Below are 20,844 nucleotides of genomic sequence, written 5' to 3'. Positions count from 1 at the left end.
ATCAAGCTCGAGACACTGGGTTTCGACCTCGCCCTGTGCAACTGGGTACTGGACTTCCTGACGGGCCACCCCCAGGTGGTGAGGGTAGGCAGCAACATCTCCACCCCGCTTATCCTCAACACTGGGGCCCCACAAGGGTCCTTTCTGAGCCCTCTCCTGTACTCCCTGTTCGCCCACGACTGCGTGGCCACGCACGCCTCCAACTCAATCATCAAGTTTGCGGACGACACAACAGTGGTAGGTTTGATTACCAACAACGACGAGACGGCATACAGGGAGGAGGTGAGGGCCCTCGGAGTGTGGTGTCAGGAAAATAACCTCACACTCAACGTCAACAAAACTAAGGAGATGATTGTGGACTTCAGGAAACAGCAGGGGGAACACCCCCCTATCCACATCGATGGAACAGTAGTGGAGAGGGTAGTAAGTTTTAAGTTCCTCGGCGTACATATCACAGACAAACTGAATTGGTCCACCCACACAGACGGTATCGTGAAGAAGGCGCAGCAGCGCCTCTTCAACCTCAGGAGGCTGAAGAAATTCGGCTTGTCACCAAAAGCACTCACAAACTTCTACAGATGCACAATCGAGAGCATCCTGTCGGGCTGTATCACCGCCTGGTACGGCAACTGCTCCGTCCACAACCGTAAGGCTCTCCAGAGGGTAGTGAGGTCTGCACAACGCATCACCGGGGGCAAACTACCTGCCCTCCAGGACACCTACACCACCCGATGTCACAGGAAGGCCATAAAGATCATCAAGGACAACAACCACCCGAGCCACTGCCTGTTCACCCCGCTATCATCCAGAAGGCGAGGTCAGTACAGGTGCATCAAAGCTGGGACCGAGAGACTGAAAAACAGCTTTTATCTCAAGGCCATCAGACTGTTAAACAGCCACCACTAACATTGAGTGGCTGCTGCCAACACACTGACTCAACTCCAGCCACTTTAATAATGGGAATTGATGGGAAATGATGTAAAATATATCACTAGCCACTTTAAACAATGCTACCTAATATAATGGTTACATACCCTACATTATTCATCTCATATGTATACGTATATACTGTGCTCTATATCATCTACTGCATCCTTATGTAATACATGTATCACTAGCCACTTTAACTATGCCACTTTGTTTACATACTCATCTCATATGTATATACTGCACTCAATACCATCTACTGTATCTTGCCTATGCCGCTCTGTACCATCCCTCATTCATATATCTTTATGTACATATTCTTTATCCCCTTACACTTGTGTGTATAAGGTAGTAGTTTTGGAATTGTTAGCTAGATTACTTGTTGGTTATTACTGCATTGTCGGAACTAGAAGCACAAGCATTTCGCTACACTTGCATTAACATCTGCTAACCATGTGTATGTGACAAATCAAATTTGATTTGATTTGATGGTTCGAACTCCGGTAACTATTGCAGGCTCTGTGTGTCTGTAAGCCCCACAGTGTGTCACTCCATCTTGGCTGTGTGTGTGTGTGTGTGTGTGTGTGTGTGTGTGTGTGTGTGTGTGTGTGTGTGTGTGTGTGTGTGTGTGTGTGTGTGTGTGTGTGTGTGTGTGTGTGTGTGTGTGTGTGTGTGTGTGTGTGTGTGAGAGAGAGAGAGAGAGTCCAGAAAATAACAGAAATCACATAGAGCTCCGAAACCTGCCTTAACACACCTCAATTGGATTTGTAACTTTAAAAAAAACATTTGTTTTTGCATCATGAAATGGATGTTTTGCACGATTTCTCGTAAACTACGGTAGATAAATGGCCAGTTCTATTTTTCGTTACACTGTAGGTTTATGTACTTTGACGTGAAGCGGTCAAATTAGCGCTGTTTTCAACGTTTAATTCCACAAAATGTGCATTAACTTAAAGAGTGTTGTTTCTAGGCTAAAAGTATATTTGGTCACACCTGTGATCGCCAAGTTTGTCTTTGAAGTCTGTGTCGTTTATGAAAAACAGCCATGTCAATTTGGTTATGAAATGTGCATTTGCCAAATACAATCAGTCTCCATCTGGTGGAACTTTCCTGAACAGCAGAAAAAATAAATAATATCTCGGAAACCGAGTGTCCTGGAAATGTTCTTTTTTGACTTCCCAGAAGACCGGGCCTTGGGGGGCAGCCTGAGGCCGCCGGCCTATTTTAATAGCACCCGCGCAGGTCTAGTAAGAGACCATCCATTTGCCCTATGAAAATCCTCATCAATCATAAGGGAGCTGCCACATGCTTCCCTTATGTAGGTCAGAGTGATGAGCGAGTCGAGATCCGTCGGTAGGTCCGGGCTGCAAGTTCCTCCTTTATTTCCTCTGATACTCGGTGCAGGAACATGTCGAACAGCGCTTCCGGGTTCCAGGCACTCTCAGCTGCCAAAGTGCGGAAATCCACCGCATAGTTTGCCACACTGCGGGGGTCTTGCTGAAGATGGACACCTCCCGGCACAAAGGAGCATCGAAAACCTTCTTCACCTCCGCCACAAACTCCTCCAGATTGAGGCATACAGCCAACTGTTGTTCCCCTTCTACCGTAGCCCAGGCGAGAGCCCTCCTGGACATCAGCGTGATGAGGTATGCTATCTTAGAGCTGTCCGAGGGAAGGAGGAGGGCTGCTCGATGATGAGGGAACACTGAGCGAGTAATGATCAACAGGTGCCCGAATCTCCAACGAAGCGGCCCGGGGGAGGAAAGTGGGGTTCCCCGGGTAACCGGGGAGGCGGTGCTGCTAACAGCCAGGTTACTGAGGGGCTGGGAAGTTACCATCGTGGTAGGCTGACTAACAGACAACCCACGGAATTGCTCCAGCAATGTGTTCAACCCTCGGTCATGGTGTTCGGGCAAGGTCTGGAACCCTTCCATAAGACCCGAAGCAGCTCCTACTGCCTTCCAATAGTGGTGCCTTGGGAGGAGATGGGGTTGCGGAGATGGTCCGAGTCTGCTGGGTCAGTCATGGCCAGTTCGTACTTTCAAGGCTCAGGAGAAGTCGCAGATACAGAGAGTGTTGAAGTAACAAAGGTGTATTACTAGAACAGGGGTAGGCAAAACAACAGGTCAAGGGCAGGGAGAGGTCAGTAATCCAGGTCAGAGTCCAAAAGATACAGAACATCTCGGGGTCAGTGCCGGCAGAGGTCAATAATCCAGGGTGGTGTGACAAGGTACAGAACGGCAGGCAGGCTCAGGGTCAGGGCAGACAGAAATGGTCAGAACCAGGAAAACTAGAAAACAGGAACTAGAAAAAGACAGGAGCAAGGGGAAAAACGCTGGTAGGCTTGACGAACAAAACGAACTGGGAACAGACAAACAGAGAACACAAGTATAAATATACTGGGGATAATAGGGAAGATAGGCGAAACCTGGAGGCAGGTGGAGACAAGCACAAAGACAGGTGAAACAGATCAGGGTGTGACATGGCCATTTTTGTATGGGTTAATACATTTTTATTAGGGCAAATCAAGTCAGAAATAAAATCAACCCAGAAATGCTAAAGTGTAAATTATCAACTTAGTAAGCATATTTAAATGAGAATACAAGTTTTCATTTCCTGTGACACATTTTATTTTACTAGGCAAGGTAGTTAAGAACAAATTCTTATTTTCAGTGACAGCCTAGGAACAGTGTGTTAACTGCCTGCTCAGGGGCAGAACAACAGATCTGTACTTTGTCAGCTCAGGGATATGAACTTGCAACCTTTTGGTTACTAGTCCAACACTCTAACCACTAGGCTACCCTGCCAAACCATTTCTCCTGCAACAGGATGGTCAAATGATGATCCTTTATAGGCCTAACAGCCAATGATGAGTATTTATTAAAACAACAGCCCAGTAAACTGGGAATATTCCCAGAACATGATTTAACATTCCCATTGACTTCTAGTTATGGCTTGAGCTAACATTAGGATAATAACGTCCCACAAAAATGTTTTTGATCACCACATTTAGTTTTCTAAGAAAATGTATGAAATGAAATAAAGTTCACTCAAATATTGTTCATATTGTGCATTTGTAAAAACTTCCACAGAACATTCTCCTAAGGTTCTCATTAGGTTGCCAGGGAATGTAATAACACAATGTTCCAGTAATGTTCTTAGAACATACTGCCGCAACAAAATGTGGGACCAATGGAAGTTGTTCTGAGGAAACATGACAGGAATGTTCTGTTAATGTTGATGGATATGTGGTTTAAAACACCCGTAACAACAAGCAGGGAATATTCCCCATAGGATGACAATGCCCCCATCCACAGGGCATGAATGGTCACTGAATGGTTTGATGAGCATGAAAACGGTGTAAACCATATGCCATGGCCATTTCAGTCTCCAGATCTCAACCCAATTGAACCCTTATGGGAGATTCTGGAGTGGCGCCCGAGACAGCGTTTTACATCACCATCAACAAAACACCAAATTATGGAATTTCTCATGGAAGAATGGTGTCGCATCCCTTCAATAAAGTTCCAGACACGTGTACAATTTACATCGAGTTGCATTGACGCTGTTCTGGCTCGTGGTGGCCTAATGCCCAATTAAGACACTTTATGTTGGGGTTTCTCTTATTTTGTTAGTCACCTGTATGTTTTGACAATACCCTAATAAAATATAGTGATGTAAGACAACTTCATTGAATAATATTACATTACACATCAATATTAGCAGAACATTGCTGCGATGTTTTCAGAACTACTTCCATTATCATTGAAATGTGTTTTTAAAACAATTCTGGATCATCATGTCATAACCTTATGCAATGACTTTATATGAGTCTTGCAGGAATGTTTCTAGTTTGTTCTTACAGTATAGTTCTTAGTAGTAATATCTCCATCAACATTAGCTGCATTTTTTGTATATTCAGGGAACTTTATTGGAACCATCCTGTCATAATGTCACACTATAACTTTGTGACCATTGTAGGAATATTCCCTGCTTGTTGTTACGGGTGTTTTAAACCACATATCCATCAACATTAACAGAACATTCCTGTCATGTTTCCTCAGAACAACTTCCATTGGTCCCACATTTTGTTGCGGCAGAATGTTCTAAGAACATTACTGGAACATTGTGTTATTACATTCCCTGGCAACCTAATGAAAACCTTAGGAGAATGTTCTGTGGTAGTTTTTACAAATGCTGTGAACAATATTTTTGTTAACTTTATTTAATTTCTTAGAAAAAAAATGTGGTCATCAAAAAAAAAACATTTGTGGGATCATCCTATTGTGAGCTCAAACCAAAACTATAATTCAATGGGAATGTTAGATCATGTTCTGGGAATGTTCCCGGTTTTCTGGGCTGTTTGTTGTTATCAATACACATCATTGGTTGTTAGGCCTATTGTAGGAGAAATGTTCCTGCATCGCAGGAAATGAAAACGTGTATTCTATTCAGGGTTTAAAAATGCTTCTAAAGTTCAGAATTTCCACTTTAACATTTCTGACGTGATTTGCCCTAATAAAAATGTATCAACACATATAAAATGGCCATGAATTATAATCCACATAGTAATTCACATTTCATGTTGCTGTAGGATTATTTTCCTGCTGTGAGAAATTGGTCAAATTAAGATCCTGTACCTGGGTAGCTGTCTCGGATGACATATCCATTTATGTAAGTGGAACGTTCCAGTAATGTTTCTCAGAACCAATTTAATTGAATCCAGACATGATCTCTGAAGAATGTATAGGGAACTTTAATGGAATAATCATGTCATAACATCACAATATAACTTCAGGAGAGCTTTGTGGGAATTTTCCCTGTGTTGTTATGGGTGTTTTTAATTACATCTCCATCAGCACTAGTAGAACATTCCCATAATGATTTCTGAGAACCATTTCTATTGCTATTCAATTTTGTTGTGGCTGTGTGCTCTAGAAACATGACTGGTACATTGCATTTTTACATTACCAGGAAACCTAATGAGAAATTGAGTGGGTGAACAATTCTGAACAAATTTGATTTCATTTTAATATTTTTGGGCTGTTGTCATCCTAATGTTAAAATAAACCCTAACTAGAACTTAATGGGAATATTGGTCATGTTCTGGGAATGTTCCCATTTTGCTGTGTTAGTACTCCAAGGAAAAAAAGGTAGGAATGATGGGCAATTTTTGTTTTACCTTTATTTAACTCAGCAAGTCAGTTAAGAACAAATTCTTATTTTCAATGACAGCCTAGGAACTGCCTTGTTCAGGGGCAGAATGACAGATTTGAACTTTCAACCTAGCCCAATGCTCTAACCACTAGGCTACCCTGCCGCCCAAATGGAAAGGGGGGAAAAAGGAATGGGGGAAAGAAGTTAGACTGACAAAGATGCACCCAGGCCACACAGCATGGAGCTACTGACCACTTAGTCAGTAGAGTCAGAGAGTATGTCAGTGGTCAAAGTCTCAATGACACATCTTCAACCAGAAATGCATTCTTACTTTGGGAAAGAGCTTAGATCTCATGGATTGCACAGGAGTAGGGAACGGGGATTCATCAAAGAATGTACTGATTGAGAAATGTTCCAGCGTTTTTGCAGTTCGGATACTCCTCAGCTTTCCAGCACTCACTTCTCTCACTCCCTCAGTAGGGAGGAGGTCATAGGGTCATAGAGATTTCTATTTCTAAATAACACAAAGACTATTTGAAGGAGTGGGATGTACAAATTCCTTTAAAACATAGTGAACTGCAGGGGAAAGTACACTAACCATATTAACATCTGAAAAATGTTGGTCAGGATACTGCACTTGCATTTGTGTCTGAAGAAATTTCTCTGAACATACCATGAAATATTCCAAAAGACTGCAACAACAAGAGTTATATTTATAATACTTGTTTCAATGTGTCACTTATGGAAAGTGCTTAATTTGTAAATAGGGAGGTGACGGAATAAGTGAAAGAAAATAAGTATAAAACAAAACAGTACCGATAATGAACTGGTAAAAACAGTGTGAAGGTGAGGTTGGAAGCCCGAAAGGGCCAATATGAAAATCACACCACAAATATAGGTAAAAAAGTTTGTTCAATTAGTTAAAGTATATTAATTATAATTGTACACAATATACTCATTAAACAAGAAAAAACATGTTTGATTATGTGTGCATGTGCATGTGAGCGTGAGAGTTAGGCAATATGGAGGGGATTATTAGGTAGTTTGGTTCAATTAGAGCTAAACTGTATCACTATTGTTCCACCTCATTTTGTCCTCATGCAGGTTCCTGTGTGTGTTTGCCAAAGTGTTCTACAACTGTGGAAAATAGCATTGTCATTTAAAGGCAATTTGTTTTATTCTGTGCATGCTTTACTTTGTGAAAGTAATTAACATTAAATAAACATTTACAGCTCCTTATCTGAGTGGTCTCTCAGATTAACACAAAAAAGGAATGTCATATTTACTCAGGTCAGATGCACAAAATAATACTGCCATATTAACAGAATGTTTACATGTGAGATGGTTTACATGTTCGAAATCAGTAAAGACATTGGGTGTTTCTCAAAAGGATGAGATGAGAGAGGCCTGTAATTTTCATCACAGGTACACTTCAACTATGACAGACAAAATGAGAAAACAAATCCAGAAAATCACATTGTAGGATTTTTTATAAATTTATTTGCAAATTATGGTGGAAAATAAGTATTTGGTCAATAACAAAAGTTTATCACAATACTTTGTTATATACCCTTTGTTGGTAATGACAGAGGTCAAACGTATATAGCAAAGTAGGGTATATAACAAAGTATTGAGATAAACTTTTGTTATTGACCAAATACTTATTTTCCACCATCATTTGCAAATAAATTCATTAAAAATCCTACAATGTGATTTTCTGGATTTTTTTTCTCATTTTGTCTGTCATAGTTGAAGTGTACCTATGATGAAAATTACAGGCCTCTCTCATCTTTTTAAGTGGGAGAACTTGCACAATCGGTGGCTGACTAAATACTTTATTGCCCCACTGTACATGTATCTTCTTGCAACGTCAAGCGTAAAATATTGTATAATCATGAGCACAAATGGACAGTTTTTGTGTTATGAGAACATTTGCTGCAACCAGAACCAATTTTGGTTTGCTGGGAAGTCTTTCTCTCAGCCTTTTCCTTGATCCTCTTCTCTCCCATCCCCTCCCTCTCTGACATGACAGTAGGAGCCCAGTCTTGGATGTTTAAGAGGAGTGAAAACTGGCAGAGACCAGTGGGCTTCCAACGGTGGCAGGGAGAAATCAACACCATTCACATTCCACTGGAGAGCTGACTGGATTGGTGTTGCGCAACAGTTGAACATAATAATATCTAGCATTTATGTAACACTTTTTAGTTTTTTTCCCTCATCAATCTACGCCCATAATGACAAAGCAAAAACAGGATTTTAGATTTTTTTTGTAAATCTACAAAAACAACAACTGAAATAACACATACAGTAAGAATTCAGACCCTTTACTTTGTACTTTGTTGAAGCACATTTGGCAGTGATTACAGCCTTGAGTCTTCCTGGGTATGATGCTACAAGCTTGGCACACCTGTATTTGGGGAGTTTCTCCAATTCTCCTCTGCATATCCTCTCAAGCTCTGTCAGATTGGATTGGGAGCGTCGGTGCATAGCTATTTTCAGGTTTCTCCAGAGATGTACGATCGGGACTCTGGCTGGGCCACTCAAGGCCATTGAGAAACTTGTCCCGAAGCCACTCCTGCATTGTCTTGGTTGTGTGCTTATAGTTGTTGTCCTGTTGGAAGGTGAACCTTCGCCCCAGTCTGAGGTCCTGAGCACTCTGGAGCAGGTTTTCATCAAGGATCTATCCATACTTTGCTCTGTTCATCTTTCCCTCAATCCTGACTAGTCTCCCAGTCTCTGCCACTGAAAAACAGCATGATCCTGCCACCACCATACTTCATCGTAAGGATGGTAGAATGTTTCCTCCAGACGTGACACTTGGCATTCATGCCAAAGGGTTCAATCTTGGTTTCATCAGACCAGAGAATATTTTACTGAGGAGTGGCTTCCGTCTGGCCACTCTACCATAAAGGCCTGATTGGTGGAGTGCTGCAGAGATGGTTGTCCTTCTGGAAGGTTCTCCCATCTTCACAGAGGAACTCTGGAGCTCTGTCAGAGTGACCATCAGGTTCTTGGTCACCTCCCTGACCAATGCCTTTCTCCCCTGGTTGCTCAGTTTGGCTGGGATGCCAACTCTAGGAAGAGTGCTGGTGGTTCCAAACTTCTTCCTTTTAAGAACGATGGAGGCCACTGTATTTTTGGAGACCTTAAATGCTGCAGACATGTTTTGGTACCCTTCCCCAGATCTGTGCCTCGACACAATCTTGTCTCAGAGCTCACAGACAAATATTTCGAACTCATTTATTGGTTTTTGCTCTGACGTTCACTGTCAACTGTGGGACGTTATATCGACAGGTGTGTGCCTTTCCAAATCATGTCCAGTCAATTGAATTTACCACAGGTGGACTCCACTCAAGTTGTAGAAACAAGGATGATCAATGGAAACAGGATGCATCCAAGCTCAATTTAGAGTCTAATAGCAAAGGGTCTGAATACTTATGTAAATAACGTATTTCTGTTTTTTATTTTTAAAACATTTGCCAACATTTCTAAAAACCTGTTTTCAGTTTGTCATAATTGTGTTTAGATTGATGAAAAAAATTAACTTAATCCATTTTAGAATAAGGCTGTAAAGTAACAAAATCTCAATACTTTCTGAATGCACTGTATATGTGAATAGTAATAATGTAGCTAACCAGCTAGTTTAACAGAAAAAAGTACCTAAAACCAACGCTATCCAAGGTAGATGTAAATGATTTGTTTACCTATGTAAATAAGGTACTTATGTTTTTTAAATTTTTAATACATTTGCTAACATTTAACATAACATGGTAACATCATTTCTTTTTCTCGCTTTGTCATTTTGGGGTACTGTGTGTAGATTGATGAGGAAAATATGTTTTTAATCTGTTGTAGAATAAGACTTACACTTTGGGGAAGAAATTCTGAATGCACTGTATAGAGTATGTGAATCGTAATAATGTAGCTAACCAGATAGTATAACAGGAAAAATGACCTGAAAACAATGTTATCCAAGGTAGATGTTATTCATTGGTAGTTTGCTAACAATTCTTCGCGGCTATCTAACAGTAGTAGCTCCACAGTTAGACTTACTATGAGCTTATGACCTACGCACACTACAGTTTGTGTTGTAGGCAGGTAAACGTGCCAAAACTAACACAGTATGTATTTCTTAACATATCAAGATAAAATAAGATAAAAGATGAGATGAGGACAAGATAAAACCTAATATACCTACCTCATCCCCATATTGTTTTTATTTACCCTTCTGCTCTTTTGCACACCAGTATCTCTACTTGCACATCATCATCTGCTCATTTATCATTCCAGTGTTAATCTGCTAAATTGTAATTATTTCTTAACTATGGTCTATTTTCTGCCTACCTCCTCACGCCATTTGCACACACTGTATAAAGACTCTTTTTTTCCTATTGTGTTATTGACTGTACGTTTGTTTATTCCATGTGTAAATCTGTGTCGTTGTTTGTGTCGCACTGCTTTCGTTTATCTTGGCCAGGTCGCAGTTGTAAATGATAACTTGTTCTCAACTAGCCTACCTGGTTAAATAAAGGTGAAATAAATAAAAACATTTTTTTTATGTTGTAGTCAAGCAACATTCATATGAGATGTGAATAGGTAACATTTCATTCTGAAGTAGGAGTGTATTTTCTCTTGTTTCAGCTCAAATATTGGCCCCTATTGATTTCAAGAAAATGCACTCCGTGATCAGTATCCCATACCTTGATTTGGACTCATACTCTGACCCTCCCGTGCTCCAATCTGCGTGCTAGTTGCACGGTAGTATGCCTTTTGAGAAACAACCAATGTCTTTACTGATTTCGAACATGTAAACCATCTCACCTGGAAACATTCTGTTAATATGGCAGTATTATTTTGTGCATCTGACCTGAGTAAATATGACATTCCTTTTTTGTGTTAATCTGAGAGACCACTCAGATAAGGAGCTGTAAATGTTTATTTAATGTTAATTACTTTCACAAAGTAAAGCATGCACAGAATAAAACAAATTGCCTTTAAATGACAATGCTATTTTCCACAGTTGTAGAACACTTTGGCAAACACACACAGGAACCTGCATGAGGACAAAATGAGGTGGAACAATAGTGATACAGTTTAGCTCTAATTGAACCAAACTACCTAATAATCCCCTCCATATTGCCTAACTCTCACGCTCACATGCACATGCACACATAATCAAACATGTTTTTTCTTGTTTAATGAGTATATTGTGTACAATTATAATTAATATACTTTAACTAATTGAACAAACTTTTTTACCTATATTTGTGGTGTGATTTTCATATTGGCCCTTTCGGGCTTCCAACCTCACCTTCACACTGTTTTTACCAGTTCATTATCGGTACTGTTTTGTTTTATACTTATTTTCTTTCACTTATTCCGTCACCTCCCTATTTACAAATTAAGCACTTTCCATAAGTGACACATTGAAACAAGTATTATAAATATAACTCTTGTTGTTGCAGTCTTTTTGGAATATTTCATGGTATGTTCAGAGAAATTTCTTCAGACACAAATGCAAGTGCAGTATCCTGACCAACATTTTTCAGATGTTAATATGGTTAGTGTACTTTCCCCTGCAGTTCACTATGTTTTAAAGGAATTTGTACATCCCACTCCTTCAAATAGTCTTTGTGTTATTTAGAAATAGAAATCTCTATGACCCTATGACCTCCTCCCTACTGAGGGAGTGAGAGAAGTGAGTGCTGGAAAGCTGAGGAGTATCCGAACTGCAAAAACGCTGGAACATTTCTCAATCAGTACATTCTTTGATGAATCCCCGTTCCCTACTCCTGTGCAATCCATGAGATCTAAGCTCTTTCCCAAAGTAAGAATGCATTTCTGGTTGAAGATGTGTCATTGAGACTTTGACCACTGACATACTCTCTGACTCTACTGACTAAGTGGTCAGTAGCTCCATGCTGTGTGGCCTGGGTGCATCTTTGTCAGTCTAACTTCTTTCCCCCATTCCTTTTTCCCCCCTTTCCATTTGGGCGGCAGGGTAGCCTAGTGGTTAGAGCATTGGGCTAGGTTGAAAGTTCAAATCTGTCATTCTGCCCCTGAACAAGGCAGTTCCTAGGCTGTCATTGAAAATAAGAATTTGTTCTTAACTGACTTGCTGAGTTAAATAAAGGTAAAACAAAAATTGCCCATCATTCCTACCTTTTTTTCCTTGGAGTACTAACACAGCAAAATGGGAACATTCCCAGAACATGACCAATATTCCCATTAAGTTCTAGTTAGGGTTTATTTTAACATTAGGATGACAACAGCCTAAAAATATTAAAATCAAATCAAATTTGTTCAGAATTGTTCAACCACTCAATTTCTCATTAGGTTTCCTGGTAATGTAAAAATGCAATGTACCAGTCATGTTTCTAGAGCACACAGCCACAACAAAATTGAATAGCAATAGAAATGGTTCTCAGAAATCATTATGGGAATGTTCTACTAGTGCTATGGAGATGTAATTAAAAACACCCATAACAACACAGGGAAAATTCCCACAAAGCTCTCCTGAAGTTATATTGTGATGTTATGACATGATTATTCCATTAAAGTTCCCTATACATTCTTCAGAGATCATGTCTGGATTCAATTAAATTGGTTCTGAGAAAACATTACTGGAACGTTCCACTTACATAAATGGATATGTCATCCGAGACAGCTACCCAGGTACAGGATCTTAATTTGACCAATTTCTCACAGCAGGAAAATAATCCTACACCAACATGAAATGTGAATTACTATGTGGATTATAATTCATGGCAATTTTATATGTGTTGATGCATTTTTATTAGGGCAAATCAAGTCAGAAATGTTAAAGTGGAAATTCTGAACTTTAGAAGCATTTTTAAACCCTGAATAGAATACACGTTTTCATTTCCTGCGATGCAGGAACATTTCTCCTACAATAGTCCTAACAACCAATGATGTGTATTGATAAAAACAAACAGCCCAGAAAACCGGGAACATTCCCAGAACATGATCTAACATTCCCATTGAATTATAGTTTTGGTTTGAGCTCACAATAGGATGATCCCACAAATGTTGTTTTTTTGATGACATATTTTTTTTCTAAGAAATTAAATAAAGTTAACAAAAATATTGTTCACAGCATTTGTAAAAACTACCACAGAACATTCTCCAAAGGTTTTCATTCGGTTGCCAGGGAATGTAACAACACAATGTTCCAGTAATGTTCTTAGAACATACTGCCACAACAAAATGTGGGACCAATGGAAGTTGTTCTGAGGAAACATGACAGGAATGTTCTGTTGATGTTGTTGGATATGTGGTTTAAAACACCCATAACAACAAGCAGGGAATATTCCTACAATGGTCACAAAGTTATAGTGTGACATTGTGACATGATGGTTTCAATAACGTTCCCTGAATATACTTCAGCAAAAAAATATTCTGCTAATGTTGATGGAGATATTACTACTAACAACTATAAGATCAATTGTACTGTAATGTAATTAAATGAAGTTGTCAATCTTCTTACATCATATTTTATTGGGGTATTGTCACGTTCTGACCTTAGTTCCATTGTTATGTCTTTGTTTTAGTTTGGTCAGGGCGTGAGTTGGGGTGGGTAGTCTATGAGGCAACATATCCCAAGGACCTCAGCTTCTGCAGCCATCGTGAGGAGGATTCAGGAGGAGGAAGTTGGTGCCCCAACCGCCCGACACACAGAACCAACATCTCCGATATCAAAAGTAATTAAAGATACGGTCCCTTAAACATTTAGTTGTTTTCAGGGATTTTCTGAATGAATACAGATCTACAATATGACAGACTGAAATGTAAATTAAAGGCACAATATGCAGATATAGCACTGCCATTGCATGGTTGCTGAAACTCTACAATGTCTGCCTCATTTCAGTTTATGCAACAAAACACATCATTGTACCATCTAAACCCCTGGGAAATATATTTTGAATAATAAAAAATTATATACTTTTTAGCTGTTTGATGCTGATGTAAAATGACTCAAACTGAAACTTTAGGACGGGAAACATAGAAATAGTGTACATGGAACAACTCTACCCCTTATCAGACTTGCTTTCAATGAGAATTAAAGATCTATAACTACTTTTCTATATTAATTTGGTTGGATCGCCTACAATACTATAAGTATTGTTTGTTTAAGATAACACTCAATTTTCTTTCTGGAGGGTTCTAACCATTTTGTTGATAATTGAAGTGAGCTCACCGGGAGCTAGTTTTCTAATTACAGGTTCATATAATTGCCCTAATCATTCACCTGTATATTTAAAAAATAATATATGTAACCTTTATTTAACGAGGCAAGTCATTTAAGAACAAATTATTATTTACAATGATGGCCTAGCAAAAGGCAAAAGGCCTCCTGAGGGGACAGGGGATAAAAAATATATAAATATAGGACAAAACACACATCACGACAAGAGAGACACCGCAACACAAAATAAAGAGAGACATAAGACAACAGCATACAATGGCAGCAACACATGACAACACAGCATGTTAGCAACACAACACAACATGACAACAACATGGCAGCAGCACACCATGGAAGCTGCGCAAAACATGGTAGAAACATTATTGGGCACAGACAAGAGCACAAAGGGCAAGAACAATACATCACGCGAAGCAGCCACAATTGTCAGTAAGAGTGTCTATGATTGAGTCTTTGAACGAAGGGATGGAGATAATACATTCCAGTTTGAGTGTTTGTTGCAGCTCGTTCCAGTCGCTTGCTGCAGCGAACTGAAAAGAGGAGCGACTTAGGGATATGTGTGCTTTGGGGACATTTACAGAATGTGATTGGCAGAACGGGTGTTGTACCTTGCCTTGCGAAATAATGGTGTTGGGGAGGAGACTCCCCAAACACATGGGAGACTCCCCAAACATATGGAAGAGGTACTCTGGTCAGATGAGATTAAAATGTAGCTTTTTTGCCATCAAGGAAAATGCTATGTCTGGCGCAAACCCAACACCTCTCATCACCCAGAGAACACCATCCCCACAGTAAAGTATGTTGGTGGCAGCATCATGCTGTGGGGATGTTCTTCATCGGCAGGGACTGGGAAACTGGTCAGAATTGAAGGAATGATGGATGGCTCTAAATACAGGGACATTCTTGAGGGAAACCTGTTTCAGTCTTCCAGAGATTTGAGACTGGGACGGAGGTTCACCTTCCAGCAGGATAATAACCCTAAGCATGCTGCTAAAGCAACACTCGAGTGATTTAAGGGGAAACATTTAAATGTCTTGGAATGGCCTAGTCAAAGCCCAGGCCTCAATCCAATTGAGCATCTGTGGTATGATTTAAAGATTTCTGTACACCCATCCTACTTGAAGGAGCTGGAGCAGTTTTGCCTTGAAGAATGGGCAACAATCCCAGTGGCTAGATGTGCCAAGCTTATAGAGACATACCCCAAGAGACTTGCAGATGTAATTGCTGCAAAAGGTGGATCTACACAATATTGACTTTTGGGGGGAGGGGGTGGTGTGAATACTTATGCATGCTCAAGTTTTCTGTTTTGTTTGTCTTATTTCTTGTTTGTTTCACAATAAAAAAATTGTTGCATCTTCAAAGTGGTAGGCATCTTGTGTAATTCAAATGATACGAACCTCAACATTTTTTTTTAAATTCCAGGTTGCAAGGCAACAAAATAGGAAATATGCCAATGGGGTGAATACTTTCGCAAGCCACTGTATGTGGAGGATGATGGCTGCCATAGGTACAGTAACTCAGATGGGGGGAGTGAGGCCTAAGAGGGTTTTATAAATGAGCAACAACCAGTGGGTCTTGCGACGGGTATATAGAGATTACCAGTTTACAGAGGAGTATAGAGTGCAGTGATGTGTCCTTTAAGGAGCATTGGTGGCAAATCTGATGGTCGAATATATGCTGAGAGAAGAACAGTGTGTCGACTAGCCATACTCCCAAGTACTTGCATGAGGTGACTACCTCAAGCTCTAAACCTTCAGAGGTAGTAATCCCACCTGTGGGGAGAGGGGCTTCTTCTTACCAAACCACATTACCTTTGGGCAAAATAGGAATTGGCCAATAACAGTTAAGATCAGCTCAATCTCCCTCTTTAAATAAAGGATACACTGTGGCTGCCTTCCAAGCAATGGGAAACTCTCCAGAGAAGAGAGGGGTTAAAAAGGTCAGAGATATGCTTGGCGATGATAGGGGCAGGTTCTAAACCATCTGACCCAGATGGTTGTTTGGGGTCAAGTTTTTAAGGAGCTCCTTTAGCACCTCAAACTCAGTTACCGCCTGCAGCAAGAAACTTTGTAGCGGGGCAGGGGAAAAAGAGGGAGGAGCATCGGGGCTAGTTACATTTGAAGTGTTGGGAGATGAGGAAATGTTGGACGGTGAAGGAGGCATGGCTGAGTCATAAAGGAATCCTGACTTAATGTGGTGATTAAAGAGCTCAGCCATGTGCTCTTTGTCAGTAAAAACCACATCATCAACATTAACTTATTGGTGTTAGACCGAAAGAGAGCGAAGTTCTCCTTAAAAAATTAAGGGACCGTACATTTGGCGAATGTGGCGAATGTCAAAATGTTCCCTTAAGGTATGTAACTAACTTTGGCCTTCCGTATAGCCTGAGTGCACATATTTCTCATTTGCCTGAATGAGATCCAGTCAGCCTGAGTATGCGTGTGCCGAGTCTTTTGCAAAATTGAATTCTTGAGGTGGAGTAACTCCGCAAGATCACGGTCGAACCAGGGCCTGAACCTGTTCTTAATTCTTATTTTCTTTATGGGAGCATGTTTGTTAACAATACCACTGAAAATATTAAAAAATAAGTACCAATCATCTTCGACAGAGGGGATCAAGCAGATTCTATAGCAATTTACAGAGGCCAAACCATACAGTTTTTTAGCAAGCGTCTATGACAAATCAGGACAGGTCGTTTCACTGAGCAGCCATTATGAACACAGGGGGAGACAGGCCAGGGCAGACGGTGAACAGATCGCCAGGTGGAATCCAAGCAGCAGTGCAGCAGGCAACGGGAGTAGGTGTCACATCCACTTGGGAGAATATTTTTCTGGGGGCAGATACCTTGTAGAAAATGCCAGGGGATGGTCTGAAAAGCAGAAGAGAGCTTCAATTTGGGTGGGGTAGGCTGTAGGCTGTGAGACTCTCCTGCCATTGTTGGGCTCGAAAGCTTTGACACCTCTCACTTCACACCTCAGTGCTAATTGAAGTTGTATCTGTTCTGTCCTAGCAAGCTTGGTAGCCTTAACTTAGCGTTCAATTCTTATAAAGTAAAATATATCACTGGAATGTATTTTTCTTTTTGGGTTTCAAAATAGCTTCAGACTAAACATTACTCAATCAGTTCCAGGTCGGATGGTGTTTTCAGGTTTCTGTCATTTGTTTGCCAGAGCAGTAGCAGTATAGCTTGTGAATAGGAATCTTTGGTAGTAGGAATCCTTCCTGGTAAATTTGTCCAAAAGCAGGTTGTAGGTTTTGATTTGAAGTGCAGGTTATGTTGTGGAGGACAGTATCCTGTATATGTCCTTGCCAAAAAATGAAATTTTATTGAACTGTAAATCTATCTTTTTTTTTTAAACATGCAGAAATATGCGGAGGCTCACATGCGGCTGTGTGTCTCTCTCCCTCCCCCTAGTGCATAAACCGAGGTTAATCTATTATATATACAGTTCATTCGGAAGTATTCAGACCCCTTGACTTTTTTCACATTCTGTTACATTACAGACTTATTCTAAAATTGATTAAATTGTTTATTTCCTCCTAGTCAATCTACACACGATACCTCATAATGACAAAGCAAAAACAGATTTTTAGACATTTTTTAAATATAACATTTACATAAGTATTCAGACCCTTTACTCAGCACTTTGTTGAAGCACCTTTGGCAGCGATTACAGCCTCAAGTCTTCTTGGGTATGACACTACAAGCTTGGCTCACCTGTAATTGGGAGAGTTTCTCCCATTCTTCTCTGTAGATCATCTCAAGCTCTGTTAGGCTGGATGGGGAGCGTCGCTGCACAGCTATTTTCAGGTCTCTCCAGAGATGTTCGATCGGTTTCAAGTCCGAGCTCTGGCAGCCTCTGGCAGCCTCTGGCAGCCAAGCCAAGCCACTCCTAAATTGTCTTGGCTGTGGGCTTAGGGTTGTTGTCCTGTTGGAAGGTGAACCTTCATCCCAGTCTGAGGTCCCGAGAACTCTGGAGCAGGTTTTCATCAAGCATCTCTTTGTGCTTTGCTCTGTTCATCTTTCCCTCGATCCTCACTAGTCTCCCAGTCCCTGCCCTGAGAAAAACATCCCAACAGCATGATGCTGCCACCGCCATGCTTCACCTTAGGAATGGTGTCAGGTTTCCTGCAGACGTCACGCTTGGCATTCAGTCCAAAGAGTTCAATCTTTGTTTCATCAGACCAGGGAATCTTGTTTCTTATGTTCTGAGAGTCTTTAGGTGCCGTTTGGCAAACTCCAAGAGGGCAGTCATGTGCCTTTTATTGAGGAGTGTCTTCCGTCTGTCCACTCTACCATAAAGGCCTGATTGGTGGAGTGCTGTTGAGATGTTTGTCCTTCTGGAAGATTCTCCCATCTCCACAGAAGAACTCTGGAGCTCTATCAGAGTGACCATTGGATTCTTGGTCGCCTCCCTGACCAAGGCCCTTCTCTCCCGATTGATCAGTTTGGCCGGGCAGCCAGGTCTAGGAAGATCCATGGTGGTTCCAAACTCCTTCCATCTAAGAATGATGGAGGCCACTGTGTTCTTGGGGACCTTCAATGCTGCAGACATTTTTTGGTACACTTCACCTAGATCTGTGCCTCGACACAATCCTTTCCCGGAGCTCTACGGACAATTCCTTCGACTTCATGGCCTGGTTTTTGATCTGACATGCACTGTCAACTGTGGGACATTATATAGACAGGTATGTGCTTTTCCACATGTCCAATAATTTAATTTACCGCAGGTGGACTCCAATCAATTTGTTGAAACATCTCAAGGATGATCAATGGAAACAGGATGCACCTGAGCTCAATTCCAAGTCTCATAGAAAAAGGTCTGATTACTTATGTAATAATGTATTTCTGTTTTTATCTTTATAAATTTACAAAAATTCTAAAACCCTGTTTCTGCTTTGTCAATCAACACAATAGTGATGCCATACTGTATGAGTACCTTTTTTAGACAAATTATCAGGTCCCATCATAGCCTATATAAAGCCATTTTTTACATCTGATGTATTATGTCATATGCTACAACTTGGGTCCGGAATTGGTTAGGTTGGCCAACTACAAGATCAGGGAGAACTCTGCCCCAGCACCCTCGTCTCATGATTTCGTGGCCATGTATTGACATGTTGAAAGTCAATATGTAATGAAAAAGGCATGGAACCATTTGTCTTGTCTAGGACATGTGTATAGATTCATTGGCTGACCCAAAGCCTAGGGCTAGTATTCATAATTTCTGGTTCTGAGTTTTCACCATAGCTCTGGGAAGGGTTAGGTTAAGGGGTGCTCACCCCCTGCGCCTATTCAAAACATCTTCCCGGAGCTATGGTGGAAACACATGACCAGCACTGAAGAATTCTCCTTAGTAATAAAGCACATTGCAGACAAACATTAAAATACAATTCCTTCTATGATGAGTAGGCCTAGGCCTAGATTGGATACCAGTAGCCTAGTCACTGCAGGTTAGAAAGTTATTTAACTCACGACTCTTTTCAAAAAAGTCTAATGTGCGGAGCATACATTTGGGTCAGCCCAAGGGGTCAAAATGGTGTCATTTTATGAATGCATTTCATGCAACTATACAGTACTTCGTTTTACAGACTGGTGACATTAGCAGAATATGTTTTAATACCACAAAAAAAAATACCGAAATGACAGGCTACTTTGATACCGACCAAATGATATCAATCAAAAGAACATTGTCTTGAATGTAACCAAAATCTCCGGTTTACAAAAAGATGGCAGACGAACATATTGTAGAATATGACATCAATCAAGTCTAAGTTATATAATTTTGGCAATTTTAATAACATTTACCAGGAGGTGCTGCAGCATCTCCAACACCCCTACTTCCTGTCGCTATGAATTGCAGGCTTTGGTTTCAGGCTAGAACAAACAAAAAGCATACTCTTGGTATTACAAGCAGAATGATAAGATAATTATATTACCCTGTGTTACTAGTCTTTGACCTCTGTGACCTCTAGGTATAAGGTAATTTCCTTTACATTTTAAGTCAATCCCCTGATTGAATTAAATGATTTTCTGAACTGAGGGCAAGGGCAATTAAATATGAACCAATCTTTTTCAGATCCTCAGTATTTGAAATTGAATTCATTGAGTGAAATAATTTTGACATGTACAAATACACTGATTTCAAGGATTTTACATTCTAGGGTTCCTAGAGTGATTTGCTTCCATTTCCACCCCTGCATACCACCACCATGTTCACCATGGTCAACTGTTGCTATGAAGATTCACCCTGATCATGTGAGACTTCATGAGAATTTTTAATTTTTTTGTCTCTGCAAAAGTTGAATGATAAAAGACCCTTCGTGTTTCCAGAGCTGCTCGAAGTTGCTTCACATACAGTGTCTTGAAAAGATTATGGGCAAGTTACAAGACAAATAACAAGAGGTCTTACTGTGTTAAGGAGCTAGACTAACATAAACATCTAATAGGACTGCATTGGGTTTCATGAGTGGTCAACGGGGGTATTGCTCCATGTCGCGAGGAATGTATGAGGACTTTAAAGAGATTGAGAAAG

The sequence above is a fragment of the Oncorhynchus tshawytscha genome, linkage group LG02, assembly GCF_018296145.1.
Source record: "Oncorhynchus tshawytscha isolate Ot180627B linkage group LG02, Otsh_v2.0, whole genome shotgun sequence".
NCBI lineage: Eukaryota > Metazoa > Chordata > Actinopteri > Salmoniformes > Salmonidae > Oncorhynchus > Oncorhynchus tshawytscha.
The sequence above is the reverse complement of the archived record's forward strand: the minus strand, read 5'-3'. Positions refer to the sequence as shown.